Source organism: Tyto alba, unplaced genomic scaffold, assembly GCF_018691265.1.
Source record: "Tyto alba isolate M040663 unplaced genomic scaffold, T.alba_DEE_v4.0 Super-Scaffold_14, whole genome shotgun sequence".
Classification (NCBI taxonomy): Eukaryota; Metazoa; Chordata; class Aves; order Strigiformes; family Tytonidae; genus Tyto; species Tyto alba.
The window spans coordinates 53,874,425-53,900,739 of NW_024881276.1; the positions used below are offsets into that span (position 1 = coordinate 53,874,425).

Genomic DNA, 26,315 nt, shown 5'->3' on the forward strand with positions numbered 1-26,315 from the left:
TTCAGAGGGGTACCGTTTCCTAGTGGTTAGAGCATGGGACTGGGATACAGGATTCCCAGGTTATCCTCCTGCTCTGCCACTGACTCGCTGTGTGAACTTAGAAAAGTCACTCAAAAATCTCTGTGCCTCAGTTTCCTCATCTGCAAAATGGAGATAGTTCTTACAAGCATCAACAGACCACGGAGGGGAAGCGGCCCAAGCCGCTAGTTTTATAATAAGCATTTTGAGACAAATGAAGGTATAGAAGAGCAGTGCTTGCTGGTGCCATTATTCAGCCATTGATCAAATTGCAAAGTAGTTACTTCGCTCAACACTGAGCTAATACAGCCATCCCCTTAGTGAGAGGTGGCAGCTGCTTGACTACGCTCCATACCCTTACAGTATGGTTCAGGCCAGGAAGCGAATATTGCCCTACACAACTGACACTTCAGAGGGAATTCAAGGAGGCCAAATACAATTACCTTCATTGAAATTTAGCCAGGACATTATGCAATCTTTAACAGTGGTCTGAATCTCTATTTTATATCTCAGACAAAAGGGAGCACCTACAGCTCTCCAGGTTTCTGTCATCATTAGTTGGCACATTACTTCATTTTGATCAGAAACAAGATTGCTTCTCACTCGCTGACTTTGCTTTGTGCAGCTCTACAGAGTTTCACAAAGGTCCTCCAAAGCAAGCACCAGAACAGTCTTACGCTCTCTGACATGAGCATAATACAAAATGAATAGGCTGCAAATAAATGTTCCCCTTTGCTTTCCACTATATATCAACTTTTTTTTTTTTTTTTTTTTTTTTCTCTATGAGTGATGGATTGAATTTTTAACTGTATGAGCAGTAGAGACTCTATTCAGAGAGGGTCCATTTTTGCCATGCTTGCCAGACAGAGATTTTCCTCTGACTTTGGTAAGAATTTAATGAAAATAGACAATTGGACCAGGAGGTGAAAAATGGCTACAGAGAGGAAGATTTCTTATAGGGTACACGCTGGTGCTTCAGCAATGCGCAGACAGTGGCACAAACTAAAACACGAAACCAGCTTGCTGGCTAGTCTCATTAGTAGGGAAGGCTGCCTCAGATCAGCTCTGTTTTGCTCTCTCCAGTTGTATAGGGTTATTGTGGCACTAATAATTTTTTGTGGCTTCTGAAGATTGTGGGGATATATTTCAACAAGCCAAAAAAACCCCCCAAAAGTCACAAACTAACTAATTATATATATAAATATATATAAAAATATACATATATATATATATATAAAAAGAACAGCTGATCTCACTGAAGACGACTCTGGCATCTTCCTACACAGAGTTTTCACTGGTATTTCCTGATTCTCCAGCCAAAGAAATCATCACTAAACCCTTTTTTCTGGGAGGAGGGGACAAAAATTATTTCTCACGCTAGCTCTTTAGGCTTTATGGGATATGTAGTTGAGATTAACAGGTCAAAGAATTTTAGAAGTCCTATTCAGAGGACTGCCTAAAGAATATTCTATGTAACTAACTTAACTGCTCTCCAGATGGTCAAAACTGAAAAGGCCATCTGAGCAAAAATCAAGTTTTGGAAAGTGCCATGAGAAATTTTACCCAGAGGATGTGGATTCTGCTTGTGCTGGCTTCAGTGGAAACAGAATTACTCTGATTTATTAATTATTTTTTAAAAAAATCTTAAGTTCATGCAAAGAAATGTCTGGAAATTCCATGTTGTTATTCTCAAAAGTGATGAGCTCAAATCACAAAATCTGGATCTGGATGCCTAACAGTGCCAGAAGTTCAGGAGGGTTTGGACTGACAAGGCTGGCTCAGGCAAGTGTTGAGTGTTTTCCCAGGATTTTTTGAAGGCCAATACAAGGGTTTCAAAGAGGAGAGAGGCATGTGCAACATGGCAGAGTTACAAAAAAACATCGCTTGGAATTTCCTGGGTTTTGTGAGATTAAAATTCTAAGTCTAATTAGTTTAAGGAAATTAGCTCTTTATAATTTTCATTTTGTATTGAAGAAACATGAAAAATTAAAAATAGAATGAGAATGGAAAAATTAATGGGTTTCAGTAATTAGTTAATCAGAAAATGCTCCTGTCTTAGTGTGACTGCCCAATACACATTAAAAAAAGAAGAAAAAGAAAAAAGTAACCATGACTTTCCTCATACTTTCCAAAATAATATAAGCTTCACCTCTGAGCTTGGAACAACTACTTGACATTTCAACTCAGCTCATTTTTTAGCGGTAAGCCACTGAAATCGGTGTTTAGGTTGAAATACCATCTCACCATACCATTAATACAGACATTGAATAAATACATGCATCCTGGCAAAAACAAACCAGAATTTGTTCCTCCTACTGGCCACATCACATTTGCATGAGTTGCATGCACTAATGAAATGTTAAATGGAAGGGAAACCTCTTCTGAGAGCAGACCTTTTCACCAAGTGCTGAACTGGGGATCTCTGACATCTGAAAGCAGCAGGACAACTTATTACGCTGTAGGAAAACGCATTTCTCTTGACAGTGGTGATCCAGTCTGAGGTCTCACAAGCCACACACTGGTGCACTGAAGAGACATGTGTTAGACAAGCTGTTTTGTCCCTTGGCTATCACCCTCCCGAGCGCTGAACAGATCCGGATTGGGCTGGCTTAGAAAAAAAGTCAGATGAAAGCAGTGAAGTTAAGCCAAGTCAAAACACAACTTTGGTGCAATTCCACCGAGTCCAAGTTATGCTAACAAAACTTCAGCAGCAATGAGCCCGGCCTTCTCTGCCCAGCCCAGAGCCACGCTTTCAGACGTTAGCTGCAGCGCTTGGCTTTCAGCTTTCCGCAGCTCTTCGCTATATTTATTTAATGAGGTAGCTAAATATGTATTTTATCATTATTTGAGCTTATAATAACTTTGAAATAGAATAATCTACTCTGCAGACATGAAGTCAGAGAAGTTTGAGGAGAACGTTTTTTTTTCTTCAAATAAAGATGCTGAGCAACAATCCACTGAAACGGACAAAAACTTGAATGAAGCCTCCTACCTCACACACTTACATAGCTCTCAAACTTCAGCCCGTCTACTGATTGTCAAGGCAACTAAATTCATGGGTGGCTACCAGAACGAGCTCACAAATAAATACCCACAGCTAGGACTGCTCAGAGCACTGGAGCATGCACAGAGTAACAGGGAACATCATGTACCATACACGAACAGCACACAATTTTTAAATGTTTGTAACACTTATTTCAAAACCAAATTTCTTCCAACAAAGTCTGTAATTCCTTCCTCAGGACCATGAATGTGCCCAAGCATGAAACATTAAAGCAAATCTGGTTTCAAGTTGCTAGAAGGCGAGAGAAAAAGGAAAGAATCCTCAAAATGTTGTCTCTGGTCAGAGTCTCTTAATCCTCACTGAGATGACTGGCAAAAACTAAATGAAAAGAAACGGCTTGCTGTTGAGAGTGAAGAAGAGAGATTGGTAATTTTCTAAATGAACTGAGGCACATACAAATAAAGTTTCAGACTGCAGGAGACATCTCAGCCAGATCTAACATCTCCACTACAGCGAGTGTGCCCTGTGTGCTCCAGAGAGCTGCTGTGCGGTGCAAGGACACGCTCCGGGGTGTCTCGTTTCCAACACCAATTCAAGGGGATCACCCCAAATCCTGATGTTCTAAGCTCAGTTTTTCAGTAACTCTTTCTCAGGAAAACCTGCACTGACTTCAGCGTTAAGGCGTCTCAGTTAGAGGAGACATAAGAAACACCACCACCTAGCAGGGAGACCTCGATGTGGTTCAACACACCTACAGTATGGCTGAAATACAGTTGTTTCTGGATTTGTAACAAAAAAACTCTCGTCTCTATTTGCCTCACTTACAAGACTGCTTTTGTACACTGGCCTAAGTATACACCGGAGAGGAAATGCTACAACTTATAGATCTTCAGCTATGCTAGTAGGAGTATCAGCACAAAATGTATACAAATTGCGTATACAAAATATGCCCGTACTTTCCCCTGGAGCGCGGTGATCGGCCCGCACACAGCCAGCTGCTGAACAGTGCAAGTTGGTGGAAGGTCTGGCCGGCCAAAGCATCTACCTCTGACAGAAAGTGTCAGTAACTCCTTTGTGTCTCTACAGTGCAAACAGGATTTCGGCTTTGATGATCTTACCAAATTCAGATTAAAAAAAAAACCCACCCGAGTTCCATAAAAATACAGCAGTAATTATAGAGGGAGCAAAGTTGTGTAAAAAGCTCATTTTCTGGTTTGCTTGCCAAAGTATATTACAATTCAGGTTGCACAAAACTGAAGCAAACAAACAAAAAACCAAACACTTTAAATTCCTCCCAAAAAAACTAAATCTCCCCCCCTTCAAGCCCTCTCATTTTGGAATGTTTTAAAGGATTTCCTCCCCCCCCCCCCCCTTTTCCCTTAAAAATCAATTCTTAACAATTGTCAAAATAAATCCTTAGTTCAAAAACAGAAATGAAAACATTGTACAGGCAAGTATCAAAACAAAACATTACCTCTCTTTTGGAAAGACAGACCTTTTTTTCTTGCAACGATTTAATACATTTGATAGCAATTCACTGTTTCTGTTGATGTGACTTTGCATTTTCAGGCAAAAAGTTTTGCAGCGGTGCTTATCTAAATAATGTACTGCTAAAGACAGCACAGATAGGGAAAAAAGTCATCTCCCTTAACTAAGATGTGACTCGGTACCAGAAATATTGTTGCCATAAGGCTACTTGCCTATACACCTCCGACTGCTAGCTGCTGTCTGGCTCCCCCCATCTTACTATTAGGCACCAACGTTCTGGTACAGGAAACTTTTATGGGAGGCATACGCAAAGCATGTCTAATTTTACCTCACACTTTGTTCTCTATTCCTTCAGCAGAACATTTCATTTTCTTACAGCCTTAACTTTCCCCGTTTGCTCACCTAAATGCAGAAAAGCCCAGCACAGGGAGCGATACCTGACAGCTTTTCAAACCCGGTGTGGAGAAGGTGCCCAAATGAAATAAATAAATAAGCAGAGGAAAGTTTATGGAAGTGAAAGAAGCAGCGTGGAGTGGCAGGAGCGGCAGCAGGCAGCTCCATACTCCTCCCTAGGCTGACACAGGTGTATCCCAACTTCACCCACCCAGGCAGGAGGGACAGAGAGACATACACGAGTGTGTACAGACACACCGAGAAGTGCTAGGAAGGGCGAAGGAAGAGGTAAAAGAGAGAAATAAAACCAAAAGGTGTTATTTATTTTTACAACTCGACAATGAACTTCAATTTTGGCAGAGGATTAAAAACAGCCCTGGGAAATGATTACGTTGTTTTTTTTTTTTTTTTTTTTTTTTTTTTTTCTTTTCTATAAAGCTTCAGCACAAAAAGAGAGATTATAAAAGGGATACGCTCACACAGGCACACATAAAATAGGGGGGGAACTGGGGAGAAGAAAATGAAAGGAAAAGAAAACAAACAGCCTCCTAACAGGCCCATACTGCTAACGGGAGTCCAAATAAAGAGTCATATGATATCTGATAGTGCAGGACACGTCGCCAGGAGCTGGAGCGGATTGCCTGCAGGAAGAAAGAGCCAGTGTGTTACTGCTCAAAGAGCTTTTCTTTCCCCTTTTTTTATTTTTTTTTGCCCTCTCTCTCTTTTCTCCTGTACTGTGAATGTGCTACTCTCAGGTCAGGTCTGCGGAGTCCCCAGAAGACAGCTATCGTCTTTCTCCCTACTTCTGGAAGCAGTGACAGACACTGGAAGATGCCTTCTAGTTGAGATTGAGGGGGGGTTAAATCTAGGTTTCAGCTCTGTTATGTCCTCCCTCTTCTGTCACCATCTCCACGGTTGCAGATACAAAATGCTCATAAAAATGTGTTAGATTTAAAAAAAATAAAGGGGGGGGGGGAGGGAAGAAAAAAGATTCAGGCAGAAAAAATATGAGACTGCTTATCCTATGGAAAACTTCAAAGACCAAGTCCCATTTCTATGCTCTTTTGTTTACTTTTCCTGTGATTTTTTTTTTTTTTTTCTTTCCCTTTTTGGAGAGTGAGAGAGCAAGAGAGAAAAGTCACAGAAAACATTCAGACCACGGAAAACATCAGGAGTTGGGAAAACTCTCTGGAGGAACGAGGAAAGAGGGGATTTTAAATAAAAGAAAAGCATTTGTCATTTGCCAAAAGTTCCTCTATTCGTTATGTTTGCCAACAGAACAACCGGCGCTTTTTGGTGGTCCATCCCTCGCCGTCAAGCATTTCACATTAAACTGGGGAGCTCGCAAAGTACTTTCGACTCGACACCATTACTGCTGCTACCCGTGGAACGGCAGAGCACCTGGGGTACCTGCAGCGAAGGCACCTGGACCCAGAGCAGGGGACTCGAGGCCACGACGACCCCCCCAGCTTCTGCTGGGGCAGCTGTGCCCACCCCAGCTTTGGAGAGAGAAGAGCCCTGGCTAACGGAGCTGGAGGGGTGCAAGCCCCCTGTCTAGATACCGGTACGAAAACAAAACTGTGTTTTAACTGGCGGTTTCACTTGTCGTGGATGGTTTCCCTTCACTTTTGCAAGGGACGGGCTGTATCCTGCAGGACTTTCTGCCACTGTAGGGTAGTGGCATTCCTAAAGCGGCATCCTAGAGCCCAAGGATGGATTTTCCCCCCTTCATCATACGAGGAGATGTAAATGGACTAATTCTCCGTGTACACTTACACAATGCATAGACATTGCTTAAAAACGGTGCCACAGATACATATGTGATACCTATGTAGCTGTAACAGACAACATCTTCTGAGGGAAGCCTGTAGCATGAATATAAAAATCAAGGTATTATAGTAATAATGCCCTGCATCCAGAAACAACCGTTGTAACTCTGTAATAATTTGGTATAGTTCTGTATATTGTGCACTTATGATTTTTTTTTTTTTTGGGGGGGGGGGTTGGGGGGGAGGATATAATATACACCTTCCTCTCTTGATTTCTGTACCACTGCTATATGATGCAGTTTTTAGATTGGTAATTTGTCAAAGCCAGGAAAATACAAATCAATAAAGGAAGGAAGGCAGAATTTGGCTAAAGAAAGCACTTCCTTAAGCTACTGAATTTACAACAGTACATATTCTCAAACATCCTAACCGTTGTACAGGAGACACTGTAGAGAAGATATCCTGTATGTTATACACTATATACAATAAAATTCCAATCTAAACATCTCTTTAAATGTGATGCATTATTCCCTTCTATGTTACATTTGTCTTTTCCACATACAAATAGACAAAGAGTGTATCTATAAGAAATACATTAAAAAAAACAAAAAACTACAGGGCAAAGAGGTCTATGCTGAAATCCTCAATTTGGGGCTGGATTAAAGAACTAAACTCAGAAGGTGAAATGGAGCCATTTGAGAGAGGGTCCCACCGAACAGGAGGAACAAGCAAACAAACAAACAAACAAAAAAATCCCTGAGCTCCGACTAATCATTTGAGCTGCCAATGAGAGGTGACTTTTAGACAGATGGCCAGGGAAAAGCTGGGTCCGTGGACACAGGCGTTAGTGCCCCATCTGTATTTTAGGATCTTAGCTTCAACAAGCCATTACCAACTTTTTTTCTAAGTGACAGAAAGTGAAAGATTTCTGTTCCCACTCGTTTATTTCTTTTCTACCGAAACCACCCCATTTCCCTCTTTTTTTTTTTTTTTCCCAGTAAGAATTTGTTGATTTTTTTAAGTAAACAGAAACTGTTTGCAGTAGAACTTCCATGCCCTCCCCCCCCCCTCCAAAAAAAAAGAGGCTAGGAGGTAAGTTGGTAAAACAGCAATTGGATTTAACGACACAGTTAAAAAAAAGGGAGAAAAGAACAACATATCAAACTCACTTGGTCTCGTCCCCCTTCCATTCCTGTTCTTATTAATTCCAAATTATAATTTGGAGGTAAGGGAACTGCATTTCCTTTCAATCTATTTTGTTGCTGCCACACATTCTGTGCTTTGCTTCTCTTTCTTTTTAGGAGGGGGGGGGGAAAAATCCCTAATAAAAATAGAAAAACATATCTCAGGCGTTAAGCTCGCTCTCCCCCTTCCTTTGTAAAGAACTCTTTGTTCTCTAGTGAAAATGCTGAAAAAAATCCCCGGGCTCCCTGAAACAAGTGCAAAACACTTAGAGGCTTTTGGGCTGGCGAGGAGCCAGAAACCCTCCCGCTGTCTGGTTAGGAAGAGAGGAAAGAGAGAGAGAGGAGAGAGAGGGAAAAAATTGGAGCTTCCTTTAATAGACATAGGAAGCAGGTCTTTTTTTTTTTTTTTTTTTTTTTTTTCCTTCTTCTTCTTTTTTCCTTTTTTTCAAAACTGGCGGTCAAGCGTTAAGTAACTCCCTGTCTAAATCCACCTGCTGGAAATGAACTTGGGTAACCCCCCCCCCCCCCCAGGGGTGCACAAAGAGGAGACACAGTAACACACTCCCGGCTCCTCTCCCACCCGCGCCCCCCCCGCTGCCCTGCTTCCATTCTCCCTGCTCCCAGCACACAAATGCCCACAGCTCGCGCTCCCCCTGCCACCACCAACCCACGTACCAAAATAAACGCTCGCTCCATCTCCTTATAGAGCTGGGGGGGGGGGGGAGGGTGGGGGGGGTAAGGAAAAAAAGGGCAAAAAGAGGGGGGGGGGTGAAAAAAAAAAAAAAAAAAAAAAAAAAAAGAAAAGCTTTTTTCCATCTCGGTTGCGACAGTGATAAGGGGTAGGGAACATCTCATACCTGGTGTGAATGCTAATCAGCCAGGAGTTCTCCTTTTTTCCCAAGACAGGGAACTGTTTCCTTCCAAATTTATTAGAACCTCCTCCACTGCCTCTTTGAAAAACCTTCTTTGTCACCCTCTTCCCAAGTCCTGATACTTCTTTAAAAAAAAAAAAAAAAAAAAAATGGCTTCGGAGCTCCTTCTATTCTTGATATTGATTCTCTCTCTCTCTCTCTCTCTCTCTTTCTCCCTCTCTCTTTCTCTCTCCCCCCCCCACCCCCCCACCCCTCCTCCTTTCTCCTGTCTCTGTCTCTTCTGAGTGGTCTATTGATAAGTCCCTAGAGGCACTGGGTCAGCCTGCCCGTAGGAAACCAGACACAATGCACAAATCTCCGAGTGCCATTCTGCCATCAGCAAGCAGACCACGTTTAGGAGAGAGGAAAAAAAAAAAAAAAAAAAAAAACACACACACACACACACACACACACAGTAGAGCAAAAGACAGAGAGAGAGAGAGAGAGAGAGGGAGAGTGTGAGAAAAAGACTGATTGGAACAGGAGGGAGGGAGGGAGGGAGCGAGAGAGCGAGGGAGAGAGAGCGACACTGCCAGTCAGGTTAATCATCCCTACTTTAATTAGCTGTTCGGCTTAGACATAAAACAATTGAATTTGAATGATCTGTCAGTGGGCTCGGCTGAACCAAAGGGGAAATGCGAATATTACAAAAAAGACTGTTGGTGTATTCAGATAAGCTCGCCGGGAAAATCCTCAAAGGATAACTATTAAAACTTACCACCAAACAAAAAGTACGGATTCAAATGGCATTATACAGAGGCCCGCTCCAAAAAAAGCTTTTTTACACACCACCGCAGCTCTCGCCGAAATAAACACTCGCGCCTTCCCGCAGCCTTCAACAACTACCTGTCCTGCGGGGTGGGGAAGGGAGCGCAGGTTTGCCAGCTACTTCGGTTCAGTGAAAGCGAGGCCATGCTGCCCTGCAGTTGAATTTTCCTGATGGATCACTGGAATGTTATGATCCTGGAACCACACAAGCTCCGGGAGCACATCCTTGCCATGCACGTCTGCACAGAAACAGACAAATCGAGTACCTGCCGGGTACTGACGGAGATGCTGTAAAAAGGCAGTGCTGAGTGTTGGGCTAGACGAGGCCCAGGCACCGGGGAGGGAGAGAAGTTAGACCCCAAAATAGGTGGCAAAGCAACCTATTCCTCCTGCCCTGGGCTGCGAAACGAAGTGCAGTTCAAATGGATGAATCCTGGCGATAGCCAGCGCAGCGGCAGCGCTGTGTGGCGGGCAAGGCAGAGATTTATGACACTTCTGCAAAGTCTGCTTCTAAAAAGGTGTGGGGCAGCCGGCCTCTCCCCCCGAGAGGGAAGGCAGCAGGTAAATACGCTGCTGTGAGAGGGAGCTGCCAGCATGTTTAGTGCCCAGACATCACCCCCCCTGCCCCACCAGAACTTTTTTTGTCAGGCGCTGGGGACTTGCTTTGGGTTTCAGGGCATACAGGCTCTGATGTCCCCTCCCGAGAGAACGTCAGCAAGGAGAGCCTGTGTGAATTGACTGTGTGAGGCAGGTATATCCTCTGTGTTTTAAATACATTCTATTTCATATAGGGCTGCAGCTACAGCAGTAAATCCGTAATTCCTGATCAGCTCCGTGAACATCTGCTGTATATAAACTTTTAAATGGGCACGGCTAACCTGTAAGCGTTGCTCAAAAGCATGGGAAGAAAGCAGAGACGGAATTCACAACGCGGCTGACTGCTGGCCTTGGAGAGGGAGCGCTGGGATTCCCCCCTCACTTTGCATTTTGGGTACAAATGCTTAAGGAAACAAGAAACAAAAGACAGACAGAAGCTCTAGCAACTGCTCTATATTAATTTCATCATCTTTTCCACATACATCTCCAGGCAAAGCTAGCATCAGTTTTTATGTGTTTCACTGTTAACGGAGAGCTGATGGGAGGTACCAGTACTATTCAGTGCTTCTATCACCTTCTGCTATTGGAAAAGGTGGGTTCCTGACTTTTTCCACCTTTTGAAATGCCACGTGCTGGGTGGCTGTGTTGCATCTGCCTACCAGTCCGCTGGGGCCCGTTGACTCAGCACAGATTGCAAGAGAACTAACCGGGGTCAATAGGAGAGGGATGCACTGCGGAAGCAAATGGGACATTGGACTTAATGAGGTCTGTTAAATGCTATTTATGAGTTGTCTCCCCAGCCTCCCCAAAATATGAATTGCTCCCATTTGAATTATTATGGGATTATGAGAGGTAAGGCGCTACCGAAGAATGGAAAAGGAAATTTCAATGCCATCAAAGGCCTCAACTCCTTTCCAGATGAGGAGATTTTGTAGAACACAGTGACACAGACAAGTAGTTTTCTCTTCCCTGGGTCAGTACCAAACTAATAATCCAGCAGGGTGCAAAACAGCTCTGGGCTATGTTTCTAATGAAATATGCAGAGGACCTGACCACTTGATGCAGGGGTTCACTGGAAGAAACAGTGTGCAGTCGTGTAATTACAGGCTATGGTAATGGCACAAAGGGCCCCCAGTAAGGTTGCACAGACTATGTTAACTGTGGCATTTCCTAACTTTTAAGTGCTTGACTTAGTAACATTAAATTGCAGTAATGCATTTTCAATACAATTTCTCAGGGTTTTCTTTTAAAGCCAACTTAAAAATCGAATGCTGTTCCACACTGCTGCTGATGCTGAGGTGGGTGAGCACCTGTGGAGTTGTAATACAGAACTTCACCACTTCAGCCAGCAGCGTCATCGGCAGCACGAGTAAAACGGTGCTTACAAGGTGATCAACCACTGGAAGAGTGTCAGGGGTTTCACAGTGTCTTCCTGACAACAGGAATACTGAGAGCCAGGAGCCCTAGGCTGACTTCCAAGGAGCAGAGCAAAGTGCACTGCCGTGGGAAGAGATCCTTCGGTCCCTGGACCCCCAAACCTGCATCTCTTCTGTTGCTGTTCGTCTTCCTCCCCTCTCCTCCATTCAGCTGACTCCACGCTCTGCTGTTCCTCCTCTTTTCTAGCTTGCTCTCTCTCGTGCTATTTCTCCCTCCCTACACCACTCCTTGTCAGTCTGTTCTTCACCCCACTGCCCTACGATGAGTATCCCCTCACACGCCTCTTCACCTCTGCTCTACCCCAGGCACAGATGGACCCTGAGCAGAGAGGAAAGCAAGCTGCTTAGCACGGTAAATTAGGCCACGTGGCGTTCCAGGCTGCCTTAACTAGACCACTTCTTGCAAGTCTGTTTAAAACTAACTCGGGTATCATAATTTGCAATCCACAGTGTAGACATATCAAAATGTCCTTGTTCTCATTTCCAGTGCTTGCTGCCATAGCAACCCCTGGTCAAAAGGAAATTTCCATTGATATCAGAAGGAGCAGCATTTCACCCAGGTGAGTTTTTACTGTGTGGCACATATTTTATTAGCGTGTGTTCCTGATATGGTGATCCCCAAATCTCCTATAGTGCTTAATGTAGAAAGCACTACTGTTAAGTCCTGCTCTCAGTAGGTCCCCTTCTACTAGAAGCTACCCAAGTCAAAGACCTCCCGATTTCTAGCTGAATATCAACCAACAGCAGACCTGCAGTCTAACTGCAAAAGGCCAAGAGCAGCTCCAAAAAATGTACATTATCTTCCCCTGATGAGGTTTTATCATGGATTTTAATTTAGACACATGATGATGATGATCTTTCTCTTTACATTGCACCCTCTTGCTTGCTCTTCCTTCATATAAATCATCGTGTGCATCAGGGAGGTTTAGCCAAAGAAGCGAGAACTGAAAGCTCAGTCTGAGCAGTGGAATAAAGTTTGCTGTTTGTTATGGAAAAGGCACTCAGTGCTTCAGCAAGCTTTCAAGATCACGTGTATGATAACCACTCCATACGAAGAAAATGTACTTATGGTATTGGAACAGATCTTTATGAGAACTGACTTTATGAGTCCTGCCACTAGCAAATGGCAGGACTTAAAAAAGGAAAAGCCACCAGAACTGCTCCTCACTTTCTGACTTCTACATCCATCACACCAGCCAAAAGCAGGACACAAAACAACAGCAGACTGGGAAGAACCTGGAAATGGCAGAGTACTTGCTCCTTTAATGTATATCAAGTATTCTGCAGCGCAACTTGTAACACTCAGTACAGCTGACATGAACTGACATTAATGGAAAATCAACAGATCTGGGTGACACAGGGAGGAATTTGGTTCCTTTGCAATGAAGGAGCTCTGTCTACCTGAAAAAAATAGAGTTTAACTATGTAATCTCAGGATAAGTTGCATAAATATATTCCTCCAGATTTACTGGCTTGTCTTCATAAACAGCTGTGAGTCTGTGCTTTTTATTCAGAGATGTAAACCAGCACAGCATGTTGGAGAGGGTGAATATATGGTTATCATTCAGTACATAAGAAATTAGAGGAAAAACCTGGAAAGTCCAGCTATTACAGAAATCTACTCCTTGCTTATCTTTTGGGTACGCAGTCATTCCTAACTTGTACGACTATGCTTGGTAGATGCCTTTGTATGCTCAGGTAAGAAAGGTACTGTGTCTTGCATCTAATCTATCATATATGCAATTGGATTTTGTGGGGAAAACCAAACAAGCTATTATTTCCTACTGCACTGATTAACAGACCCCCCCCCCCACCTCCCCCCCCCCCATATAAAACTATATCAAATGTCCAGAACTGGTTCCTAAAGAACATTTTACTGAGATTGTGCAGTTCCCAATGCAAATCCTTTCAGAGATTTGCTGACAACAGGGCAATGTAAACGGAAACATCAGCGGGCCTCCATATTTTTTCACTTTTAGACAATCCAAATGTAATGGCCTATCTTGTGGAAGAGCCTCTTTTTAAAAAAAATTTAAAATATTGCAAACTGAGCTATGAGAGACATTTTTGTTCTTTTTTTTTTTTCGCACACTGCTGTCAGCAATAAGATGCTGAAAAGTGAGCCATGCCCTCACGGGCACCAGAGCAATCCCCTTGTCTTCACTGGAAAAGCAACAGTGCAACCTAGGGGAACTCTATAAAACATCTGGTTTAGAAGACATGAGAAGAGCAAGACTCCTGCCTCTCCTCTTCAGCTGCACTGGGTCAAAAAGCAACATTCTGAAAGTGTGTTTTCACAGCAAATTAGGGAAATGTGATCACTGGTTAAAAAGTAGATAAATGAGGAGGTGGCTTTTGTAGGTGACATGTTCTCTGTACATTTGAAAGGATGCTTATTGTGAAGGCCTCGGAAGACTTTTAAACACTGAAAACATGAACTCTCTACCTCACTCTCTACCCTCTATCATGACCCATACTGTTGTTACCGGATTGCATCTCTGCTCCAAAATTAAAATTACTTAAACAGCATCGTATGTGATATTCAGCCTATTCTACTCAGTTCTGTTATATTTTATTCTATGATTTTTGAAAGAAGCGTAAGTATCTCAGGGTGTCAGAAGGCTTAATTTTCTCTCATACTTTCATGGGAAGACAATTATAATTTTGATTTGAAGAAATTTAAAGCGGACGTCTGCCCCACTTCTGTTCTAAATGATGACGTGAAACGTGCTATACATCCCTCTTGCTAACTCTGGTGCTGTCACACATTCACAAATCTTATTTCCCGCATTTGGAGGTGACAGGTATTGCGCCTCTGCCTCCCAGCCTTTCTTACCGAAAGATGTTTTGTTTCTGGAGGCTTTTCCATAGGCTTAGTGCTGAGTAAAAATTGTAATTACCTTCCTATTCTTTATTCAGGACAAAACCTTTGTAGGAACAACAGTACTGCTAGCAGTGTGGGGAGTTGTACAGCCTCAGCATGCCAAAACCGTGAGACTCCCACCAAAATCACACCACTGAGGGCTTCTGGCTTCTCTGTCCAACCATTAGTTTTGCGTCAGGGACAGCTGCAAGGGTCCCTACTCTGCACACACCGTTTTCTCTCCTGGACTTGGATATAAATAGAGTGGGAAGTCAAAGAGCCAGAGGAGGGTGTAGAGTTCTGTCTCTTTTCTGCAGCAGATATGATTGTCCATCATGTCCTTGGGCTGGGTGAAGCCGTGAGGAAAGAAGACACAGACAGGGTTGATCTCCACCTCCACTCTCTCCACAGACACAGCTGCAGCTTGCAAGGTGACTGGAACAAGACCGGCTCAGGAAATGAAGAGTAGCGCATCACTCATTTTTCCTGCCTGTTTGCTCCTAATTATCTTGCAATACATTTCACTGGTAGTTTTATCATACAGAAAGACAGAAGATCCTTCTGGTTCCAGCACATAATGGCTAGTTTTAAAATGGCTTGCTATTCATTCTTGGGGAAGCCTCAGTCTCTTCCTCCATCCATCAAATTCACTGCCTCTCATTCTGGATTTGTTGGGGTTTTGAGGGGGGATGATAATGTATTCCAATAAAAGGAAAACAAGGCGCAGCAGAGGTCGGTTTCACTTTCTTTCGATGAGATTATGGCCACACTGAAAGAAGTGTCAACAATCTGAATAATTTCATTTTGGCCAATACAACACCTCTTACATGCTTGATCTATGCAACTCCTGTGTAGCCCCTAGTACAAATCAACAGAGCCTCTTTTATACTCGTCTTCCAATATTTCTCTTCAACCTTAGGGAAACAGAAAATTGCTACAGGGCAATGAACTCTCATTTTGGCATTGACATTTCTGCAATCCATCTCCCTGAGTTGGGAGACCCTTTCACACATCCGGAACCTCACCAGCATAAGGAAGAATTAGTATAATTAAGAAATAGACACAGGGTCTCTAAAATGGGAATCATAACAATGACTAACGTCACAAGAGTGTTTTCAGAATTAATTCATGCAAGTAAAGCACTTAAAAGATAAAAATGTAAAAGCTGCCACATCAGATTAGACCACTGCTCCATCGAGTTGAACACCCTGTGTGCAACAGAGAGCCGCGATAAATGCAGGGTAGAGGAACTGGGGTCCCCACTCTGCCCAGAAACAGGGTTCTGTCTAAGCATAGTCAATGCTAACCCTTGGTTAAAGCATTATTTTATGACTTAGGGGACATCTTTAAGCCCCTACAACCCACTATCACTAAGAACCAGGCACAGCAAGAGTCTGGTGCAGTGGCTGTACAGCTACACACACACACACACTCACTCTGGTGGAGGGCAGCTTCTGATCAAGAGTTTCTGCTTATCAATGAGAGAACCTAAAATTATTCTAAAAATCTCAAATTTCAGAAACACGGTTATTGAAAAAATGTGCAGTAGGATATAAGTACTTATAAAATGGATACATAGAAGGACATATATGCACACACAAACAGGCCAGTTAAGAAAGCAAGTGATCCTCACTGGCTCTGCTCTGAGCACGGGCGAAGGTTGAAGTCAGATGACTGAACGATGCCCTTGCTGATTTCTGTTATTCCAGGATTCTGTGATTCCACAGTTTTCCATTGCAGAGTTCTGTCACTGAACATGACACAACTTGAAGGAAACATAATTTTTAATGGAAATATTATTAGGGAAGTTTCTTGGGTCCCGGATAGACACTCTAGTTCAAAGCTGGAGAAAGAGGCTGACCCTAGAGCCTGATGATTAGGGGTGTGATGAGGGAGACCTGGAAGAGAACAGACTCCGATGCTCGCTCACCCACTGGAGGAGCCCTGGCCCTTGCGCCATTAGTTCTACTGAGGTGGGTCTGCTGAAAACTCGTTTCTTTATGAAAAAGTTTCATAAAGTTTCATTCTCAATCTCCAAAATTTAAAATGCTTTCACCATGGGGCATTGCTGTTTTCTGGCCAGCTCGCCTATATGACTATGCATTCTGCAAGTACCTGCAGACCTTACATGACTGCTAACATCAGTTGTGACAGAGCTAATGACAATCTTTCTATGAAATTTCATTATCTTCGACACTTTGACACTTTTAATTCTTACATTTTTTTTTTTTTGCTTTATGAAACAGCCTTATCTGAAAAGTAAATGGATGGGTTCAGCTGAGTTTGTCTTCATTTAAGAGCGGGGTTTTAAAATTTGTTTTTACTTTTATATTAATCATGCAATGTTTAATAGAAACAATCCATACAAAACCCTGCTGTAAGACAGTGCCACAGGATATTTTTGTTCATGATTCTACTCTATTCTGTATTCTACTTCAGGACAGAGTAATGAAAAAGAACAAATTAGAAGATAATCTGTGAAAAAACAAATCCCTCATAACTGACCGAACCATAAATGAGTCTTATATTACTGGGACTGGATAAAGTATCATCAGTGCCGGATTATTACATAAGAATATGTTAGTAATGTAGCAGGAGTCTAGTCTTTTAAGATGTGAAAGAGCGTTATCTAACCTCTCTGCAAAGTTCGGGAAGAGGAGCCATATGTCCAAATAATCATTTTCTTGCTGGTGTTTAACATGTCAGTTTTTTCAAGGGGCCTATTTCAAGTTTTAAAAAAAAAGGTGTGAAATGCATTTCGATTTTTTTTTTGGCAAAAGCAGCTCATTTTCAAGCTTGCAAGGAAACAAGAAAAACAAAATCAAATGTCAAGTAGATTTGCTCTTTGTTGTAATTAATACGCAAGCATTCACTTGTAGATGGTCCTAAGCCTGAAAACAAGTAGCATCAGTCATGGTGCTATTAAAAACAAGTAGTTCTTTGGGAATCAAAGGGCCAAGTGCTCAACTGGTGATTGGGAATCAATGGCCCTAGGCCAGTTTACGTCAGCTAAGGATCTGACCACAAAGCAAGGACGTTGGGAAGCCCGATGACTGAGGACATGCCACATGCTTGCAGCGTTGGGCCCTACATGTGATGAGACATCGAAGAAAGGTAGGGCAGACTTCTTCAGAGCAGGAGGTGGGAAATGATTAACTGAAAATATGAAAATTGCAAACCCAACACTGCAGACTGCATGCTTGCTCGGTTTCTGGTCAAGGAGGTTACGTGAGATTTCTCTTTGAGTCAGAGCAATGCAGTGGATAAAAGGGACCTGCCTAGCCAGGGGGATTTCCTGAGGCCATCGCAGACCAGCTCAACACGCTGTTAAGAGGCTCGTTTTCATGAGAGTTTTTGTTGCATTTGTAACGCTGGCTCCAGGTCCCCTAGAGCTTTAAGTGCCACATCACAGCGCTACAAGCCCAGCACTGAATGCTTGGCACAGGACCAGGCATCTTCCCTTTCTTCTCTCGGTTTCCTCAAGTCAGCAGGTGGGGCTCCGGGGCTCCATCTTGTTTTGATTTATGGGGGGAATTTTTTTCTCCAAGAAGGTTGAAGAAAAAATTTCCTGTTGAATATTTGTTCTTCTCCTCCTTTCTCCCATGTTGTTTTGTGGAGGCGTTCAGAGAGAGAAAGAGAAAAAAAAAAAAATTTTTTTTTTTTTCTTCAAAGGGGCTCACTATTTTTCCTGAAACGGGATGCTGGAAACACTTCATCACTGAGGTCTACTGGCCTGAGATCTGCTCGTATTTACATCAGAGTGAATCAGTAGCAATTTGACTGAGGTCACTGGGAGTGCTCTGGCAGGCAGCTCCCTCCCCGGACGCGGGGTCAGCCCTACGGAGCCAAACTCTTCAGCATGACCAGCCACGGGCCAAGCCCCGTGCCAGGTCGCAGAATGGGTGGAAATGGATACAGGGCAAAGAAAACATAAACCTCTACAAACTTTCCCTGTGAGATGGTCATAAAAGTGCTGGAACTCAAATGCTGGAGGGAGGAAGCAGGGGGCAAAGCCAGCACAGCAAAAGAGCCCTGCTGACTAAAGTGCGTGATACCAGATGGGATAAGAGAGAACCCGGGCAACATGTATTATTTTGTTACTTATTTTCCCACATGCTTGTGTCCGACGTGTAATTCTCTCGTATCATTTAGGTCAGTGCTGGATTTAGCCCTATGGGTTTGAACAATTAATTATTTTCAGTGATAGAACTATTTAATTTTCAAAACTGGTTTGAACGGTAGATTAGTTCTAGATTAAATAATTTAACCACAGATCAGTAGTAGGTGTTTGCTCTATATTAAGTTGGCATATCACTGAGCAGGTATTACTTTTTAACATTTTAATATACTTAATTATTTATAATGTTACATTGTAAACTGGCTGAATAACCATCACTTTGGAACGCTCCAGCCAACACCTTCAAATTTAATCTCTTCTCGAAAGAGCCTTGTTCAATCTTTCAAATGATCAACTACGGGGAGAAAGGAAGGAATGTAACCAAAAAAGACTATGAAAAGAAAGTTGCTTAACTCTGTGAGCATCAGCACTCAGGTTGTATGACCTTAAGCAAATGCTATGCCTTGGTTTCCCCATCTCTACGTAACAACTGTACCTAATTAATTGATTGCTATAAAGACCATACGGTTCTTTTTAAGATGCTTTTCAGCAGACTACCCGAGGCAGACATTTCAAATGATTTCTCAGAAAATCTCTTTGAACAACCCTTAAATTAGCAGAAATTTGTGCTCAGATGTTCTGTTAAATCAAGAAGTGATTCATCCTGTGCCTCAGTTTCCTCTGCGGCTAAGTGCTAAAAATACGACCTCCCCACTTCACAGAAATCCAGGGAAAGTTAAGTCATTAACAGTCACTTAGTAATTGCAACTCCTCAAGCGGAGTCTTGGAGAATGCAGGAACATTAGATACTACAGATAACTGAGGTAGAAGAGGCCCAGAGCTCACACCCCAAGATGTTTTGGGGTTCATCATACCAGAACCAAAAGGATGTGAAGTTGTGCAGAGCAGCAGCACCTGGGAAGAGGGAGGAACTCGTTGTGCTCTGCTGCCAGGGGAGAGAAGAGGGCTTCAGACTGCTCCCTCCCGCGCCACTTGTCACGCGTGGCGAGAACCGCAGGCTGTCTCTGCACAGGGGCCCGCTTTGCAAAAGGAAAAGCAAGAGGGAGAAGAAGAGGTGCATGGAGAAAAGATGAAGAAAAGGCATAGTTTCAGAGGAGGGAAAACCACCAAACATTCAGAAGTGGCAAAATGACTTTACAGAAAAGGAGAATACTGGAGTTAGGTAAACTAAACAGGCTGCTCAAATGTCATATTTAAGTCCAACCGATCATATGAAGGGTCAGGAATGATCAGTTTGGGTTACAGAAGTGCGCAATTGGCCAGCTGCACTAAATGTGGCCTTTTCCTTCCTGCAGTGCTTCGACGGGGACAGACCAGAATTGAGGCACTGGAGGTCACTTCTGATACACAGCATGGGAACTTGTCCTCCCACGTATTATTATTACTACGAGGGTCGAAACGCTTGCAGACGGAGGACTGAGCAGGCGAGAAGATACAGAGTACATTATGGAAATAAACCGGACGCATTGTTAAAGGTTAGCAAATCTTTTTCCCTCCAGCTACCGTTGATATGAATGACGCCCGTTCTTGCACTGGCAAAGGGAAAGAAAAGATGAGTTAATGTCACTTTCCCTTCTCTAAATTCTCAGATTTGATGACTAACAGGCTACAGTATTTCACTAAGGAAAAGGCCTGTTTTTTACTTAAAAGCACAAAAAATATAGAGAAAGTAATTTTCAAGGTCAGAGGGTTGTTTTGACATTTAAGAAATACTAAAACAGATTTTGGCTTTTAAATTTGTAAACCAGAACTACTTCCTGACCTGAGCGACAATCTACCAAATTTCCAGCTCAACACAGGCTTTTCAGGGTAAGTTAGAATTATCAGATATACCGTGTTGTCTAGGTGCACACCTCAGTGATTTTAAAATGACATGTTGATCAACATTAAAAAACCCACAGTTTCTGAGACCCTTCATAGAAGTAACACACACCCCTTCTCACAGTAACTGAAGAAGCAATCCTCTCTCTAATAACCATTTTGTTACAGTATTTTGCGCACTACTGGAGAACTCAATAGCTTAAGATTAATACACTAATGAAAAAAATGGAGGGAAATAGAAACATTTCAGCACACGGAAGCCAAACAACTCCTTTTATTTTATACCAAGACTTTGATCCTCCCACCAATCCTGTTGCAATACAAACCAATTTCATTTAACGCTACATCTGACAAGCCAGACTTCTCTGAAATTGCAAAACTCCGCTAAATCCCCACGCAAACTGCAAATGGGCTGAAGGAAAGGTTCACAAATAACACATACATGCAGGTGAGCCACACATACACAGGCAGCACAGCTTTGCTGTGCGAGCTGAACAAAACTTGTGCCTATGTAGTATCAAAGGGCCATACTGTTGTTAAAGATATGCAAGGGATTGCATTGCCGCCTCTTGCAGCCTGTTTCTCTCACAACCCACCCTGCCTAGCTCCAGTGGCTCTGTTTGTGCAAACCGGGTTGTAAAAGTTGTTTAAAACAGAGAGGCTGCACTTTCTGCCTTGACTCTCACCCCAAAACAGCCAAAGCAATTTTGCTGTTTCAATTAGGCAAGAAAAAGAAAAATTTCATTGTTTTCTCTCCATGATTTTTTTTTTTTTTTCAGTGACAAAGCCCGAAAACTTTCAGCCAAAATCAGGGACAACTCAAGATGCAGTCTTGCAAAGGCAGCTATGCTGAAGAAGAAAAGCCTGTTGGAGTGAAGTGGGGAGCAAAGAGGATGCTGCAAATTTGCTGTTGCTTCCTAAATGTCTCCCATATATACCTGTGCAATTTAAATGATGCCAATTCTTGTGTCAACTATAATGGGAAATACTTAATTTCTAAGACTGCTTACTAGGTTTTAGTTTGTTCTCCTACTTCAGTCAGGGTTGAAATGCAATTATATTTAAAGGTCTGTTGTGGGTTTTTTTGAAGTTCTGATCATAATAGTTAGCCAGAAAGCAGAGAATTTGCCAGCCTGCAACTCTTACACTCAAACTGTCCTGGGCCTTACGTGATGTAACTCTTTCTCCAGGGAAGAATTTATCTCCAACAGATTACCCAACTTGTTGACTTCTGCCTTTTATTAATTATTCTCTTTTCTCTATCCAGTCATCTCAACATACCATCTTCTAGCCAACACATATTTAAAAATCATACAATCTAAAAGATGACTGAGGAAAGCAAAAAATGATGAGGTCTGATAAAAAGATCCATGTACCTGGCACTATCTGGTGCATAGGATACATACATAGAAGGAGAGAGGTGCATAACAACACCGCTCAGCATTTGTATTGTTTTAGGTATGAGAATCTCAAACCACTTAAACGCAACAGTGGAGAAGTTTTGAATCAGAAAAGTATTTGTGGAGCTGAGAAAGTGATGCTGCTAGCAAAATGACAAGAGCATCATTTCCTTCTAATGCCCAGTTAAAGGCTAGTGATTCTGGTTTTGGCAGGAGTACAAGGACAGCTTCTTGTGAGAACCACTGGCAACACTAGATGCCTCAAAGGGGAAATGCTAAAGGGAAAACAAAACTGAGGGCCTTTATGAGCATGATGGTCAATATGTAGGGCACACAGACAAAGCCTTAGAAAAGCTGAGGAAAGCTCGATGGCCCCCTGCTGTGCCGAGGGGATTTGTGGAGTTAGGTGTTCCTACCTGGCTAAATTCAAGTTTTTTCTTCATGTGAATTCATAGTTTGGGTGCACAGATTAAAGCTAACTAAATCTGGGGCTACTGCGAATGCGCCTGCAGAAATGGCAAGCTGAAGTCTGTCTCATGATTACCTTTTTTCAGGGAGCTCAGATCAGCTGTGCTTAGAAAATGAAATGATATTTATGTCCCACTGAAATACCAGCACTGAATTCTTAACCTGGGGTTGCTACTGAAACTCTCCTGCATAATGCACAAGGCAGCGCTGAGTCTTGCTTTCCCTCCCAGAATCGGTGGTTCTGCTGAGCTAAAAAGAGTAAAAGCCATAAAAGCCTGTTTGATCGGGGAAGTAAGACAATGGCACTCTGAACGTTGACAAGGAGTGGGCTTGTTAGGTTAGAAAAGCATCTCTACAAAACCTCTGATAATAACTGAACTTCACGAGGAACGGTGTTCTGGTGAGCTGGGTCATGATTGCCACTAATATAAAGAAGAAAAAACTGAGGTGCAACGACAGTAGATCAAGTGATTTCCTCAGCATCAGAGGGAGTTCCATGGCTAGGGTTAAAGTGAAAATTCATGTATCGGTCCCGTTAGCAAACCGCAAGCTCATATTGCTTTTACTACAAACAGATTTCCCTTCACCATACTGTATTTTTCTTCTTGCTGACTGTTCAGTACGATCATCCAAAAATACTCCTATTTGTGTTATTTTTCACACACACCACCCTGAAACAAAATTCAGTATGAAAGAAGAGCAGTTTCCTCCAATACAGCTCAACATCCAAACTAAGCAGCAGTAAAACTGTATTTATTCACTGACTAAGGTTTCAAACAGTAAAGTGACTGTTATTACCAAGTTATAGATTGGACCATGCCCTGAATAAGACCCCAGAATAGGTCTCCGGTGACAGCTCTCTCACCTCGACAGCCCTCGGCAGCACTGGGGGAGAAGGAGGAGCGTGAGCACGCTTGAAACTGGGGGCGATACTTGTATATAGTCAAACTTCACGATCACAGTAGGCAGAATTGCAGGCTTTGCCTTTGGGAATGAAGCGGGAGACAGAAAGAAGGGAGCTGGGTACCCGAGCCCGGCGCATGCGTGCTAGCGAGGCTCTCCGCCCGCACGGCGGCTGTGCCCCAAGCTATTTGTTTGTCGGAGTCGGAGAGAGAGGGGAGCCGGGAGCGCCCCGACGCCGAGCGCGCCCGAGCGGAGCAGTCCCGAGGCACGGGTGCTAAACCTGGGCGTCTTCGCGTCAGCTCTGGCAAGCCCTGTGCCTTTCTCCAGGCCTTTCTTTTCCTGTTTGAGCATGTGATATCCCAATGAAATATAAATATTACTATTTGGTTACCTCACAGCTACAAAGCTCAGTTCCTTAAAGTCTAGTACAGATCTTTGAAATCTTTGAAAAACTACATAAATATGAGTTATTTTATTTTTATAACATTACTTTAACAACTATACTGTGGAAGTCGATGAATTAAATAATCTCTGTCTATATTTGCTTATACCTTTCTGAAACTGTTACCTTTTCAGCAGATATTTCTCATGCCTCATCTCAATCCAGAAATTACATTTTTGGTAAAGCTTTGCAACAACCCATTCAGCTGTTTTTGAGTCATCCAAGTATGTAAAAAACAGTTTCCAGCTGTTAAGTTTTCCATAAGCCTTTTTTTCTTAAACACGCTTGTATAATTATAACACAGCTTTGTTTTAAAACATCAAACTTGACACGTACATAGTCCTGGAAGAGAAGGAGCAGCACTGCCATGTTTGGAACCATTTAGTTTTGAAACAACAAGGTTATTACTGTATTAAAACATCTTTCCTTTCTTAAAGATTCTCCCAGACACTGAGCTACAGTTTTCTAACTGTAGACACTCAACTGTGTAAATGACCAGCAAAAAAAGAAACAAACAAAGAAAAAAAAAAAGGTACTATTCTTGCAGTCTGTGACTGAGCTGTAACAGGGAGGACTGGGGGACACTGCTTGCACTGGGAGCAGACTCAGACCTGGCTACGGGGCCCTCTGCATATGCAGGTGCACGCTTGAGGAGCACAGCTAAAGCTCTAGCCTGGTGATTTCACAAGACCCAGCTTGGCTTCACACACTCCACAGACACCGGCAATGGCTGGACCCACGCACTCATCAGCCCTGTCTGCTGGCGGGTGGCTCAAGTTGGTGGGCTAATGGCTGGCAATAAGGTCAGCAAACGCGTAGCTGGCACAGTCTGCTCTCAAGATCATGCTTCAACTACTAGTTCAGACCTATGATTATGCACTCTCTAAAAAAAACCTTGGAACTGGCACTTAAGGTGGGACGATGACAACCGTATCCTTCCCCCTTGCCCACCACACGCGCTGCTCCACTGTGATGGCCACAGCTTTCTATAAAGATTCTGAATTCAGTTTGACATTGCATACTTCTACAGTTTTAATTATTGCATCTTTGCATTTTGGTATAGAATTGCACCAAATCAGACTGGAGATGATTCCTCACTTATATTCTGCCTAGATAGAAATGCAATGACATGATACCAAGCAGGTAAGAATCAGCCATTTACTTAATTTAAACACTTCATTTAATCTGCAATATTTTTGGGTTTGATGTCTTAGTGGAGTAAGTGTTGGTTTTGAGAATAATAATGGTGGCTGAAACAGGAGCTGCAGTAAGACTGATTATTGGATTACACGGGTTTTGGAACTATTTTTCTGTAGCATGACATAAAGGCATACGTGGCTTTTATACCTTGCACGAACCACTGGCCTTAGCCAGAACTCTTCTGTCAGGCTGGAGGAACTCTTTTTAAAGATGCGACACTTCTGTAAAAGGAAAGTCACTGCATGTGTAGATTTCTATACAGGGCTCAACTGAGCTGATCGGTACAGACAGGAAGAGGCTCCACAGCTGCTTCTCATGCAAAGAAAACAGCAGCACCTCCTGCTCTCACCTTTCCTGGGACATATCCTCCTACCGTGCAGGTGTGAGTCCACAGACACTATCAACATCAGTGACATGACAGTGAATCTGAGAAGACAGCCTGACTCATCTGAAAGCAAAAGATACAATTCTGATGGGCTCTCACACATAGAAATGTGTGTGTGTATGCATACACTCTTCCTTACCTTACACTATCCGTGCTTTTATTTGTACACCAGTAACTCTGTTTTATGTCCATTACTTTGAGAGGTTTTCTGAATGTGTTTCAAATCACATCAAACATGTAGGCGGTGCTCTACAAACAAAATGTCACTGGAATACAATCACAGAGAAAAAACTCATCGGTTCCTACCCATCACACCGTCTTCTCTCTGTACTACTTGCCTTGGTAAGCCCACAGCTAGGGATCATACAGTAAGAGACCCTATTGTAAACAAAGGGCAGAGGTAAGGTTGCTGTGGGAACCTTAACTCTAAATTTCCTGAGTTTAGGGAGATTAAAATCTCAGTCTTCACATCCCATTAGCATACTTTTTGTGCATACAGAACATGGCCCAGGCAAGAGTATTGTTTCTAAAGGAAAAGATATACTACTGGTTAAATAGGTGTCTGTGCCAATTTTGGCAACTCTAAGCTACATAATTCTGTTCTAATCAATGCTACTGAATTTTGAAATCCACCAACAATATAATGAAGTGGAAAAAGCAATAGAAAAAAAAATCAAAACAACCTGTAAGTTATGCTGTATGCTCTACTATTCTGAACATCAGTGTCGAGACAAAAGAAGAGTAAGAGTTTGCCGTTTGCTAGTTGTTAATAATCAAGAGAAGATCTGCCAGACTCACTCTTCAAGGGCTCTGTCTGTCTGGACCAGGTAGATGCTGCAATACACAAAGGACTTCACACACAGAGAAAGAAAGAGTGTTCATGGACAATGATGCAGCGTTCTTAATTAAGATTTTCATTACTGATACATACATTAAGGTTTTGCTAATGCAAGTGCCCAAGCACTCTCATGTGCAGGTAGATGTCTCTGATTCTATCTCTAGAAACCCTTTTGCAAATCATTGCAAACATTTACCAGCCAAGGCTCAAAATCAGCTCACCTGCCCTTTGCTATAATGACAATGAAAAGTAAAAAACGCTATTTTATTTGTCTGCTGGATGGGAACTT

General features: G+C 42.7%; 1 protein-coding gene across 8 annotated transcripts in view; it reads right to left on the bottom strand.

Moving 5' to 3' along the window:
* The window catches only part of ZBTB20 (zinc finger and BTB domain containing 20), a 485,842-nt gene that overhangs the window by 107,889 nt on the left and 351,638 nt on the right, over nt 1–26,315 (bottom strand). The window contains exon 9 of one of the 8 annotated variants that reach the window (XM_042788417.1): nt 8,714–8,849. The exons of 6 other annotated variants lie outside the window; for them this stretch is intronic. The gene's annotated coding sequence lies outside the window, so the exon portion shown is untranslated. Of the gene's footprint in view, nt 1–7,841; nt 8,606–8,713; nt 8,850–26,315 lie in introns of those variants that run through there. One more of the 8 variants, XM_042788420.1, reaches the window with a different exon arrangement.